This window comes from Pinus tabuliformis, chromosome 6 (assembly GCF_031772625.1).
Source record: "Pinus tabuliformis cultivar Carrire ecotype Pingquan chromosome 6, CPIR1, whole genome shotgun sequence".
In the NCBI taxonomy this organism is placed as follows: Eukaryota; Viridiplantae; Streptophyta; class Pinopsida; order Pinales; family Pinaceae; genus Pinus; species Pinus tabuliformis.
The window spans coordinates 1,998,491,832-1,998,505,207 of record NC_142292.1 but is presented as its reverse complement, the minus strand read 5'-3'; positions in this window follow the sequence as shown (position 1 = coordinate 1,998,505,207).

Genomic DNA, 13,376 nt, shown 5'->3' with positions numbered 1-13,376 from the left:
TACTGATAAATTGAGATCTATCTAAGAGAGGTTCCTCTGCTATGCCTTGAAAATGTTGAACCAACACAGCTTCTATATCTTTGTGGGTGTTGAGCTGGTTGCCTCTGGAATCCTTGATAGATGAGATCCTGTTGTGAGATCTGTGCTCCATGGTAGATCTGTGGAAAAACCTTGTGTTTCTATCTCCTTCTTTTAGCCATTGAACTCTTGATTTTTGCCTCCAAAATATTTCCTCTTGTTTGCATAAGTCCTCCCATTCCTGTTGATGATTGTTAGCTTGTTCATTTCTTTCCCCATCAAAGCCATCGGTGATTAGGGTTTGATTGATTTCCTGTATTTTCCTTTCAACAACTTTTTTAGCTTCAAAAATGTTGCCAAACTCATTCTTATTCCAATCTTTGAGCCTGATTTTGATATGTTTCAATCTTTTGTGCAATAGAAACATTCTCGTTCCCTAAATATGCAAATCTTCTTTCCACCATTTTTCAATGTTGCTAATAAAGTTTGGATGGGTGAGCCAGATATTTTCAAACCGAAAAGGTCTGTTTTTTGGGGTTCCTATACAGGACGCCTCAAGTTGAACAGGCCAATGGTCCGAGCCACCAAAGGGGAGAATCCTCGCTGTCATATCAAGGCCTATGAGCATAAGGTCCTCTGAGATTATGAATCTGTCAATCTTTGAGGCTACTTGAGACTCTCCACCTCTTTTGTTGTTCCAAGTAAAGAGAAAATTACTTGTATCTGTGTCGACTAGCTTCATATTGCTTATAAAGTTCTGAAATGCTATAGAGTCTCTGCCTAGTGTTCTGGTCCCACCCTTTTTTTCTGATAGGGATCTAATCATGTTGAAGTCCCCTCCCAAAATCCATGGTATTCCTGAATGTTTGTCTCTCAGATCCTCTAGTGAGTCAAGCAGTCTGAGTTTGTCATCAGGCTTCTGTGGACCATAAACGTTTGTGATTAAATAAATTTCCCTATCTCCCAAAGGCTGAATAACCACTGATAAATAATTCCTAGATGCTTCAGCATCCACTATACCTATTCTTTGAGGGTTCCAAAGTGTTAGAATACCTCCTGCTGTTTTGTCTGCTTTGACTTCTAGAAATTCATATCTATTAAGCCATTTGTTATGTATTTCTCTTATTTTTTCTATTGAGCATTTAGTTTCTTGGATGAAAATCATATCAGGTTTCTCTTCTTTCATTCTATTGTTAAGATTCCTTTGTTTCCTTTTACTTCCTAGACCTCTAATATTCCAAGATGTGAGCTTCATTAAGAAATATTTGTAAAAGAGTAGCTAGTTAGATCTTTCATCTTACTTGAATCTATCATCAACTTTCCACATTCAATCAGTAACTCGTTTTGTTTCTTTCTACCCCTTTTCCTACCTGGGTTTGTGGGAGCGAGTCCTAATCTGGTTTTCATGGTTTTCACCCCTTCGTTGTCCTGACTCTCGAGGTTTCTTTTACCTCCCGACCCTTTTGTCTAAGTTCTCCACAGAAACAGCTGCTACACTCTGTTGAACTCCTCTTGAGGTAATGAATCCATTCCCTCCGTGGTTCCCTATTTCAGGAATTTCTCCAGATCTAGATGTTCTCTTTCGAGAATATCCTGCGATTCATGATCCTCTATTTCCACCTCATTCGGGGTCATCTCTTGGTCCTTATCATGTTCCATGTTGCTCATCATAGTTTCCTTTTGTTGGTTAATACATTGTATCTCCTCCATTTTTTCTTCCTTTTCCTTCTCCCCTGGGCTGTCCTCCATAGTCTGATTTACCTCTTTTGACTCCTCTTATTCTTCTAGTACCTTGTACCTGTTCTGGCTTGTTTGCTTTTCCTCGTTGTTTTTTTTTTGTAACCTTTTCCCTCCTTTACCTCTATTTCCCACCTTGTGAAAGCTATCAGTTTCTTTCCCTACTGTGACTTTAATTCTTCTCTATGTATTGATGCGAGGGCAGTCCCTGAATAGATGCCCATGTTCATGGCATTTGCGGCATCTGAAAGGAACATGTTCATAGTCCACCACTTGTACCCATTCTGCATAAAAAACTTCCAGGATCACTTCATCTGGTAGAGCTCCAGAGAGATCCATCTCCACACATATACGAGTAAAGGAAGTGTACATTCCCCTTCTAGTGGCCTCAGATATTTTAACAAAATGTCCTAGTTTATTTCCTATTGTTGATAACGATTCTGGTTGCCAGTAGTCTAGAGGTAGGGAGTAGAATCGTACCCAAACCGGGACCGAAGTGAAAGTCTCTCACTCCGGGACAAAATTCATCATCTAAGGCCGCATATAGAGGCTTGCAACTGCATAGAAGTAGGGTCCTCCTTCAAACACCCTATCTTTATCCTCAAAGTTAGTGAAAACTAAAGTGAAGAAACCCTTTGATCCAAGGTGCAGGTCTATATCCCCTTTGGGTTTCTAGTGATTTTTTATCCATGCTTGTAGCGCCTTCTCCGTTGGCCATAACCCCATGAATTTGCAAATGATAGCATAAGTCGTCATGTGATCCTTATGCGCCTACAACGCTAGATCACTTAACACCACTCTAGGTGTGATAGTAGCCTTATGCTTACATGGACCATTTTGTTTTTTGGTTTCTGCATTCTGATTATTTTCCTCTACTCCTTTCTCTCTTCTGGTGTCTTCTCGCCTATTGTTCTGCTCCTGTGTGTTCCCATTGTCTTGTTTTCCTCCTCCTAAAAAACCTTTTTCAGTTACCGCAATTGGAGACTGCTTGACTGTAGGAGGGAGTGGTGCTGCCCCCCTTATGCCCCTCCATGGCATCCAACGCTTGATTTTTTCTGTAAACCCTAGCTCTTACTAGTTCCTCCTCTTCTGTCAATCCATGCATGTGAATTCTCAATGTGTCGCCAAAAACAATTCCCTTCTCTTATTCCAAGGCTAAAATTACTATAATTTTAAATCATAGCCTTGAAAATTGATATCCTTGCAATGGATTTCTTAAAATCAAATCTCAAATCACAAAAATAAATGCTATTTAGTAACACCATTTTTTTTACTTTCAATTACAACCATTTTTAAATCATTTTTACTTTCAATTACAACCATTTTTAAATCATGGCCTAAAGCTTGTAACTATTGCATTTAAAAGCATAAAAAAAGAAAAAAATATCAAGATAAATAATAGATAAATAAAAATAATAAAATAGAATAACAAAAGAGAAAAGTATAGAGCTACAATGTCCATTGAAACTCCATAGTTAGTGTCTGTTTCAATGTAATTGTATTTCATAAATGAGAAAAAATTAACATAGCATAGGCCTCAACATGGTGTGTTCATTTCCTTGTTTTTTCTTTTCAATTTCACTTCTTTTCATAATTTTGAGTATTACAACAATAATATTAAATTTAAGATCTAAGGTAATAATGACTATAGTAAAGATTTCAAAATATTATAAGATTTGTTGGGATAAACTATCCCACTAGAATATTTATAACAAATTAAAAATAATGAGACTTTTATCGAAGGATAACAAACCAAGTGTTCCACTACAAAACAACCAAATTGTTGAGCAATGCACCAAGTAGCAAAATTCTTGAGCATGAGAGGTTGTTATTGTTCACCAAGTAGCAAAATTCTTGAGCATGAGAGGTTGTTATTGTTTTTTTAAGTTTCTTAAGATGAAATATACTTTAATCTTAATTTGTATTTTTTATAATTCCAATAATATAAGTTGTTTTATAATTCCAATAAAATAAGTTGTTGTATGTGAATATGTGAGAATCATGGCGTGGCGGGCTCTCAAGACAAGAGAGGTAGTGAGAATCATGGCGTGGCGTTGCACTTCTGCCGTTATCTCTTATCTCTCACATATTTATATAGATATGAGAATCAAACCAAGAGAGTGTGAGAATCATGGCGTGGCGGCCACTCAAGCCAATAGAGGGCGAGTCGGACACGAACTCTGTGAAAGGCATAGGTAAATATTGTAACGCACTAATTTATTTTATAAAATCATTTGGGTGTGCTTCGAAGTTCGCACGTGCATATGCTTGTTAAGCCCCACGGCTGCGTATGCTTACTTTTTTGTGTCAATTATTCAACGAAAACTTTGATTCAGAGTATAATTGAAAGGAAGGTACACATCATCACAGATTTTTCAATAGTGTAATTGCGAGGAAGGGACAGTTATATTAATTTTTTTAATAGTATAGTTGCAAGGAACGTGCATAAATCGTATTGTATTTGATTGAGAGCACATTTAGAAAAGGATGGCTAGAGAAAAGTAATGACCATAAATTGATGAAAGGTTATAATAAGATGATTAAGAAGAATATTTGGATGAGCAGTTTGTTTATATATAACATGCTTATAATAATGGAGTACGTTATTTAATTTATTTTTGTTTTTTTTTTAATAATAATTGAGGGTCGTTATTTTATTTATTTATTATTTTTTTGGTAATATAACATGCTTATAATAATTGAGTGCGTTATTTAATTTAATTTTGTTTTTTTTTTTATAATAATTGAGAGTGCTTATTAGTTTTTTTTTAATAATTGGAAGGCGTTATTTATATAAAAAGAACTCCTGCTTTGCGAAGGAGACGAGTAATAATGTGACTTGTCTATAAATTAGTGTTAACCAAAAGCTATTTGCATAAATAGGGATGTGTATTTTCTATTTGTGATTGCTTCAATAATACTCGATTGACGAGTAATAATGTGACTTGTCTATAAATTATTGTGTTAACCAAAAGCTATTTGCATAAATAGGGATGTGTATTTTCTATGTGTGATTGCTTCAATAATACTCGATTCTATGGATGTGTAGATTGTAGTTTATCCCTATACAACGTAACTTGAAATTTTATTTCTTTTACATGTATGTGTTACGTTACTTTCATGTTTAGGGGCGTTGGTTAATCATTATTTATTTCTTCATAATTAAATATATAATTTTATATATAATTGATGCAATTATATTTTGGTGTGAATGAATCTTTGCTTATTATTTAATAGTTCAGAGATAGAATATTTTTACTACAATCTTATTATAGATAAATTAGTGAAAAATAATATAATGTAATCAATATATTTATTTGATAATAAGTCATAAATCAAAACCCCAAGTTGATAAATTAATAACAATGTATTACTTATCTTTACTATAATTTGGGAAAGATAATTAAATATTCCATCATTTTCGCAATGTTGTTGAGGAGTTGCCAAAGGTGCAATAGTATTCTTGCACCAGTTTTAGGACAACATGTGATATAGGAATCTACAAAAAGAGAATTATCGGCTACCACCTCTGCATAATATCATACATAGTTCTTTGCATTAAGTCATTTATACTCATGAATAGAGATAGAGACCTTTACAAAAAGAGAATTATCGACTACCTCCTCTGCATAATATCATACATAGGGCTTTGCATTAAGTCACTTATACTCACGAATATAGCTAGAGGCCTAAGAGGTCAATTTAGCAGCACAGGAAAAACTACCTAATCTACTAACTATCTTGTATGAAAGCTAAAAAAAAGAGAAGGTCTGGGGATCTCTAACTCTCATAAAAAGGCATTTATAGTTGGATCAATACTATTATCTTCAATAATATCAGGAAAATTCATACCTCCAACTACAAAACCAACAAATTCAATTGATCCTAAGTAGAATATACTTATGTAGCTAAATAAAAATATGTACCTATAGCATTGGGAAATACATAAGAGCTTATTAGTGGGTAGGCTAATATAAAATTTCATCCAAACCAATCCAACAACTAGGACTGTCCACCTCATTTGTAGAATTAATACCAAAACACAAGCTTGATTTTATGATTATTATGGTATGAGAATAAATAATGGGAAGAAAATATGATTCATAAAATGTCGTGGATATTCCATTAGCTAATTTGTCACAACAAAACTGATAAAAGTAAAAGGAAATCTATAATATGAGGGTTAGTTTCCTTAGATTCCTTATTTTCAATTATTTTTTTCTACTTATGCTTGTAATAAATAGGATGCATAAAATTGAAAACAATAAAATACAATCACACAAAAACCACAATGAACACAAGATATGCTCTAGGAAACCCTTACAAGAGAAAACCTAATTGGAAGGCGAGGTTGCTCTGTTATCTTTCATTTGGAATGGAAATAATGCAAGTACAAAGGAGAATGAATTCTCTGTGGATTTACCTGACACTTATGGCCTAATAGGATACTATAGACCCTAAACCCCCTATGCTATTATGTCTCATTGCCACTCCCTATTACTCTTATCTAATGTGGAACAAGATACAATACGAGTGGAACCCATTTTCCTCCTAGTGGCATGATCATAACATAGCCCCAATAACCAACTAGGGGTCATGTTTGATTCCTTCGATTGTCAACTAGTAATTTTGACCCATTTAGAGTCTTCTTCATAGTCCCCACTTGGATATCTGCTTTTCCATGAGTAATGGAGGATGATGTGGTACCCACTCATGCTATGGAGGTGAAACATAGTAGGTCGATTTCTAGGAGTCATATCTTTTTCATACAAACTCTTATTAATGTAATTCTTGCATTATTGTAAAGATATTTAAGTGTAGAAAAGTGTCATAGGTTCCAATGCTTAAGCAAAAAAAGTTTTACACCAAAAAAAATGTCATTTAAGGCCTTAAAATGACCCCAAAATGTTTCATACCTCAATTCTCCAAACTGGGTCATACCATTAGAATTTTCCTTGTAAGTTGATTCATCCAATTTTTCCACTTCGAAAGAATCGACATAGATGAAAAAATCTATACCTCCCCAATTCCGGAGGATTTTGGTCCCCAAAATCTTTACTAAATCCTTAAGGGAAACCAACCTTTCTCTTAGCAAATACGCAGTGTAACCTAGTAGTGAGCTTCAGCTCCATAATTGTGTAGACCCAACTTGCAACTTGTCTTCAACTGGGAAACTACTCAGACAAGTCCAAGCCAGCAAGTGAGCCTTCAACTCCATAATTGAGAAGAGCTAGCTGAAAGCCAGCCTTCAGTATAGGAATTGCGCAGTCCAAACGCACAGTGAGCACTCAAGTCCGGAATTGCCCAAAGGCAATTGACGGCTAGCCTTTAGTTGGTAAATTGTGCAGAGCCTGAGAGGCAGCCTAGACATTTCATAGAACTATACTGTGCTCAGAAACTGTCAATGCATGAACCAAGGAGTTGCCCAATCCTCCCCATAACTGTGAAATATTTCCAGGGAGTGCATGGAAGTGTTCTAAAAAAGCAAGAAGCTAAGAGGAAAATCATCCTTGGGAAGTAGGGAATCTATTATTAGCTTCCTGAAGATGACACATTTCCATCTTTAGAAGTTTCTGCTAAGTGTCGTTGTTGTCCTTGATCTTAAGCATATGCATCATGAACTCCATTTGCTCAAATATATGTAATGGACACATCTAGAGCTCACTCATGCATTTGATCATCAAGCTCTAGCTTCCCTAGGAGATCAAGGAGCCTTCGAAGCATTGTCATCGCTTTTCGGGGTGAGTTTTTCTTTTATTGCCTTTTGCTGCTTTTTCTGTGGATTTTGTTTGTTTAGCTTGTGAGGGTGTTGTTTCACTCGTTTTTTTGAATGAACGTTGGATTTTTAACTTTTTTTAGCTTGTAGAAGTGTTTTTTCAAGTTATACATTTCCTTCCCCAAGCATTGCATGAGTTTTCCTATTTTTTCACCAGTAGTTGCCAATGCGATGACTCCCTTTGCATGCTTCATGTTCCTTCAGTTTGATCCATTGTTGCACTTGTCTTAAATGGATACATCTACACTTAGACATATCTACACTTATCCTAACATAATCCTTCAAATTTTCCTATTTTGACACTACCCATGGACAGATATGGGATCCCCCTACCCGCGTCTCACATTCACTTACATGCACTACACAATCTAGCAGCTCAAGTCATTTTCCTTGGATTCTAGAATTACGCAGAGCCTATCACGGTTTGGCTCCAACTGCACACTATGCAATTCCAGGATCCATTCTCCCAACTTGGTCACTAAGACAACCCAATGCGTAGTCTCTCCCAAGCCTTGTCCCATATTGAACTACGCATTGCGCAATTCCAGTCAACAAGCTTCCACACTGATTATCGGGACTTCACACTGCACAGTTCCCACAATAAGTCAGTCACCTCTTGTTAGTAAAAACTGTTAATTTCATCTCATCAAATTCTCTGGCTACTGCTTGGTCATTATGTAAAGTTAGATTTGTAAGAGCTAATGTTTTCTTGCCATGAGTGTCTGTTCTATCCCATAAGTAGCACACTCATGAAGTGCTTCTCTCCAGCAGCCATTTTACAATGGCACCAAAGAGAGTTGCTTCAAGAGCGACCAATATATGTAGATGCCCAAATGTTTACATAAAAGGAATCAACACTAACATGGCAGAAAAACCAGCAGTGGTGGTAGAAGGAAGAAATCTAGTACAGGATCATGGAAAGAGGAAATCACTAACATAACAAAGGGAGGACAAAGATGCAGAGCGGAAGTGCATTCAGTATTCATGTAGGTAGATTTGATAGCAGAAGAAAAAGGAAGCACAGGACATAGACAATAGAGCAGAGCTTGCAGGTAGCATAACTGAGATTGATGCAAGCAGAACGAGAGTCGAAGGAACAGGAGTTGAGAAGCAAAAACAAGAAGAAGAACAAAGACAAGGAACAATGATAGAGCAACAACTCTAATACAGGTTGATGATATGGAACATACAGCAGCTGAAGAAGAGGGTGAACAAATGCAGGTTCCCTCACCAAAGCTAAGAACAAGAACCAAGTTTGGCTAGAGGTCGATGGGTACATGGAGCAGTTGATGTGCAAGGCCACCAGTGATGACTTGCATCTGAGTGTAGACAACATGCAGAAGTACTATGGTGGCCCAGCCACACTTAGGACAATGCTACATAGGTTTCAAGATGAGACGGACATAGTTTCCAAGACCACATGCCCGGATGCTATGGAGGCAAGAGTCTGCTTTCAGCAAGACGACATCAAGACATCACAACACAGTACCAATCTTGGCATCATTAAGTGAATGAGTAGCATCAAGTGGAGGTTGCTGAGTTGGTCTTGTCCCACACTCCGGGGTCATAGTGTTTTGTCTTGTTAGGTTGTCTCTAGCCTATTTTGTCCCACATGAGTATATGAGGAAATTTTATATTATTGTAATTATGTTGTAAGTGAAATTCCAAGTGTCACTAGTGGAATGCGAACAATCACTATGTAATGTGAAGATTCATGAGGGTAGACGAAGAGCCACAAATGGTAATGTCAAGGGTCACCCCACCCTTTGCTATAAATAGAACCTCATAAGTCATATAATAGGATTTTGGGAGCCAAGCTTTTGGCTAGGTATTCCTTAGAAAAGCCTTGGAGAGTATTGTGGTGAGCCTTAGCTTCTCCATAGCGTAGAACGAGTACATATCTTTGGACAAGCAGGTGGTGTTGACTGTAATGTTCCACTATTAGGGCTAGTGTAACAGAGCCAACATGTTTTCATGCATATTTTTTTATTGTAGTTGGACTATTTTGGTTTATTTAGCAATGGATGTTATTTAACTAACGCATATGTGTATGAACTATTTTGTATGAAATTATATGAAACTTGTTGCAAATGGGTTGTTGGTTTAACCCATCACTTTGGTTTGCGGACTATTTCTCTTTCCATCTTGTAATGTCATTCCACTGGTTTGTTTCTTTTAGGCTACATACTATTACGATCTTCTATTGGACACACTTCCTTCTCCCCTCCATGTGTTAGAACCTCCATGCATCTCACTTGACTCATTGCAAGGTTACACACTTTCTTCCTACAAAGTCATCATACTTAACTCTACATGCTACCACAGTCAAGGCATTACTTTACTACCCACTGTTAGGGCTCCTACTCCAAACAGTCTGAGGTCTATTTGGGAATTATTACAGGGGATATCCCCTATCATGTTGGCAGGTCTAGCATTGTCAACACGTTGGAAAGCTAATTTTAGGTACTATCCATTCGAGGGAGTCTGATTTAGCTTCGAGTGCTTCTATGGCTTTGAAGATGGTTGCAAACCTCTCTTATCTTTTGCATCCTTTAGACAGAAAAAAATAAATAATGCAGAGGGTGACAACATTGGCTCCATCAGGGGATAGTTCCTTGCTTGCAAGGTGTTGAGAACCTGCAAACTAGAAACGTTCTATCTATTGGGCATGAAGTCATTTTATTAATGCATATAAAAACAAATGAAGAAATTTAAAGAACTGAAATAATTACTGATATTTTACAATAGCTCACTGGTATGTACAATGGTGAGAATTGAACATCTTAATGCTAGAAATAAATCTTGAAGAATTTCCCATTTATGGGTAGCTCAAGCATGTCACCCTCCAAATTCTCCAGCATAAAAGTATTGTTTTCTTTAGCCTCATTAATCTTGAAGGGTCCAAACCATAATGGGTCAAATTTACCATGTTTCCCTTTGTCTTCTCTCCTCAAATCCCACCTTAGAACTAGATCTCCTAGTTGAAGAGGCATGTCACTATATTATTTATCAAACTGGGACTCTATTCTCGGGTCTCCAAGAGCTCCACCAATTGATGTATCCTTCTAGTTAGGGAGTTGGGTTCTTCTTCTACATATTGTATCATCTTAGCCACTGGCATAGCAAGTTAAATAGTGAAAACCACATCTTTGCCATAAACCAACTCGAAAGGGGATTTACCTATGGATCTTTTTGGAGTGACCATGTTTGCCCATAGTTCTAATTTTAGTTGAGAATCCTAGCTCCTATGACTTTCTACAATTCTCTTCTTCAGGATTCTCACCACCATTTTATTTCAGGACTCAGCCAACCCATTACCTTGAGGATAGTGAGTGGTGGAATGGCCAACTATGAGGTTATATTTATGACAATAGGTGATAAACTTTACAGACTTAAAAGCCTAGGCCTTATCAATCATAATATTTACAGGACAACCAAACCTTGCCAAGATGTTTTCCTCCAGGAATTCCATAACCACAGTGTCTGTTTCATTCTTGGCTAGGATTTCTTCTACCCACTTGGTGAAATAGTATGTGGTTGTGAGGATCCACTCTTTTTGGCCACTAGAAGGAGGATGTATCTCTCCAATGAAGTCTAGTCCCCATTTTTTGAAGGGTTCTTCTACAATAACAGGTATCAAGGGGAGTGGAGCCAATTTTTTCTTTTTAGCGAACACTTAACACTCCTAACAAGACCTAACATAAGAATAAACATCTCCAAATAGCATGGGCCACTAGAACCATTCTTTATGTAACTTATGTGCAGTGTTATTCCAGTTATAATGACCCCTGCAAACACCACTATGGAACTCCTCGATCACTCTTTGAGTTTCAGTCTCCACCAAACACAACAACAAAATCCCCATTGGTTGGGCTCTCAATGCTTTGTATGTGGATTTTTCCACCTTTGTTAGGCATATAAAAAAAAACAAATAATTAGTAACATTTTGATACCAGGACGAAGTTTCATATTTGATTTGAATCTTTTGGACTGTACTTTTGATCACGGGTGTTGTCCCCTCTTCACCTTCCTCTCTTAACAAATTGATCCCTAATGCCTGACAATTTGACTTTGATAGAATTTTGGTCAATCCTTGTCCTTTAATGAGCTTAGTGGGTCTTACCTCCATGTCGTACTCCTGGATTTTTGCAATTCACTTACCCCTTTAACCATCATTGTTTCCTTGTACCAAGATGTCCTTCACCGCTGCTGTTGGGACACAAGCCACGATGCTCGAGTGTAACACATAAACTATGAAAGCCTTTAGAGCTTTGACTAGAGCATATGCCTATTTTTCCAATATATTATACTTCAGTTTAGTATCCCAAAGCACCTGACTGAAGAAAGCTATGGGATTCTCATGGAATTCCTTATTTTTATGAAGTAACATTGTAGCTATAGTATGGGGGGAGGAAAAAGAAAAGATATAAAATGGCCTTGAATAGTTTGGGTTGGTTAGCACCAGAGCCTCTCCAAGAGCTCTTTTGATTTGAGAGAAGGATTCTCAGGAATTTGGGCTCCACTTTACTTCATTCTCTTTCTTTAACATTTCGGTAATGCCTTTCACTATTTCAACATAGTTAGGTACAAACCTTCTCAAGAAATTAATCATCCCAAAGAAGACTTGGGCCTATTTCTTATTCCTTGGCAAGGAAATCTGATTGGTAGCCTCCACCCGCTTAGGATCTATCTTTACACCTTCTTGCACCACGATGTACCCCAATAACCTTCCTTCGCTCAAAGCGAACTGGAATTTCCTGGGATTCAAGGACAGTCCATACTTTCCACACCTTTCAAAGGTAGGTTTTAGATGTTTGATGAGATACTCATATATTTTGTAGAAAAGAATGATGTTATCCAGATAAACCACCACACACTTGTCTTTCTCCCCCACAAATGATATATCCATTTTCCTCTAGAATGTTTCTCCTGCGTTTATTAAGCTTAAGGTCATCCTTGCGTACATGAAAGTCCCCCATGGAGTGGTGAATGTAGTTTTATTTTGATCCTCAGGTTCCACAGCCACTTGGTTATACCCTGAAAATCCATCCATCATTGCCAACTATCTTCTATAAAATGTGGTCCATTTTAGGCAATGGGTAGTTGTCCTTCAAAAAATCTTTATTCAGGTTCCTGAAATCTACACACAGTCTGATTTCTCCATTCTTCTTTCTAACGTGAACTAGATTGGAAACCCATTTTGAGTATATCAGTGGTACAATGATCATAGCTTGAAGAAACTTCTTCACTTCCTTCTCAATGGATGGAAGTAGAATTGGGTTAATCTATTTGAGATTTTTCTTACATGGTTTGATATCATTCTTCAAAGGGATATTATGTTGCATAATATTTATGTTAAACACACATGGGCAACCACAAATAGGAAAGATAAAACATGACAGTACAAATTTTATTAACAAGAGATATACATTTATAGTACATTATGTGACCGTTGGGTTCCACATCCCAAGGTCTCTTGGACTACTTTGTCTATTCGGCTTCCACACTAACCCATTGAGGATTAGGTGGCCAACATTCCCCCCTTAATCCGAAGGGTTATGTATGAGTCCAAGAAGATATCTGTAATACAAAATGTGCAAAAATGCATGGCAGCACTAGGCAGAATGTGCTCTCTGAAATGTTGGTATAAAGGGCGGTGGTTTAAGGATGACCACCAACACTGGAACGCTTAGTGCAGTTCCCGAAACTCTTCCAAAATTGGCAAGAAGCTGAAGTCTTCTGCTAGAGGAAGTGCTCCTATTGTTTTGAAAAGGGAAACCTTCAACCAATAAAGGGAGGTATCACCCCGCATAAAATGGAGAACTTCAACCTAGAAAGGGAAGTC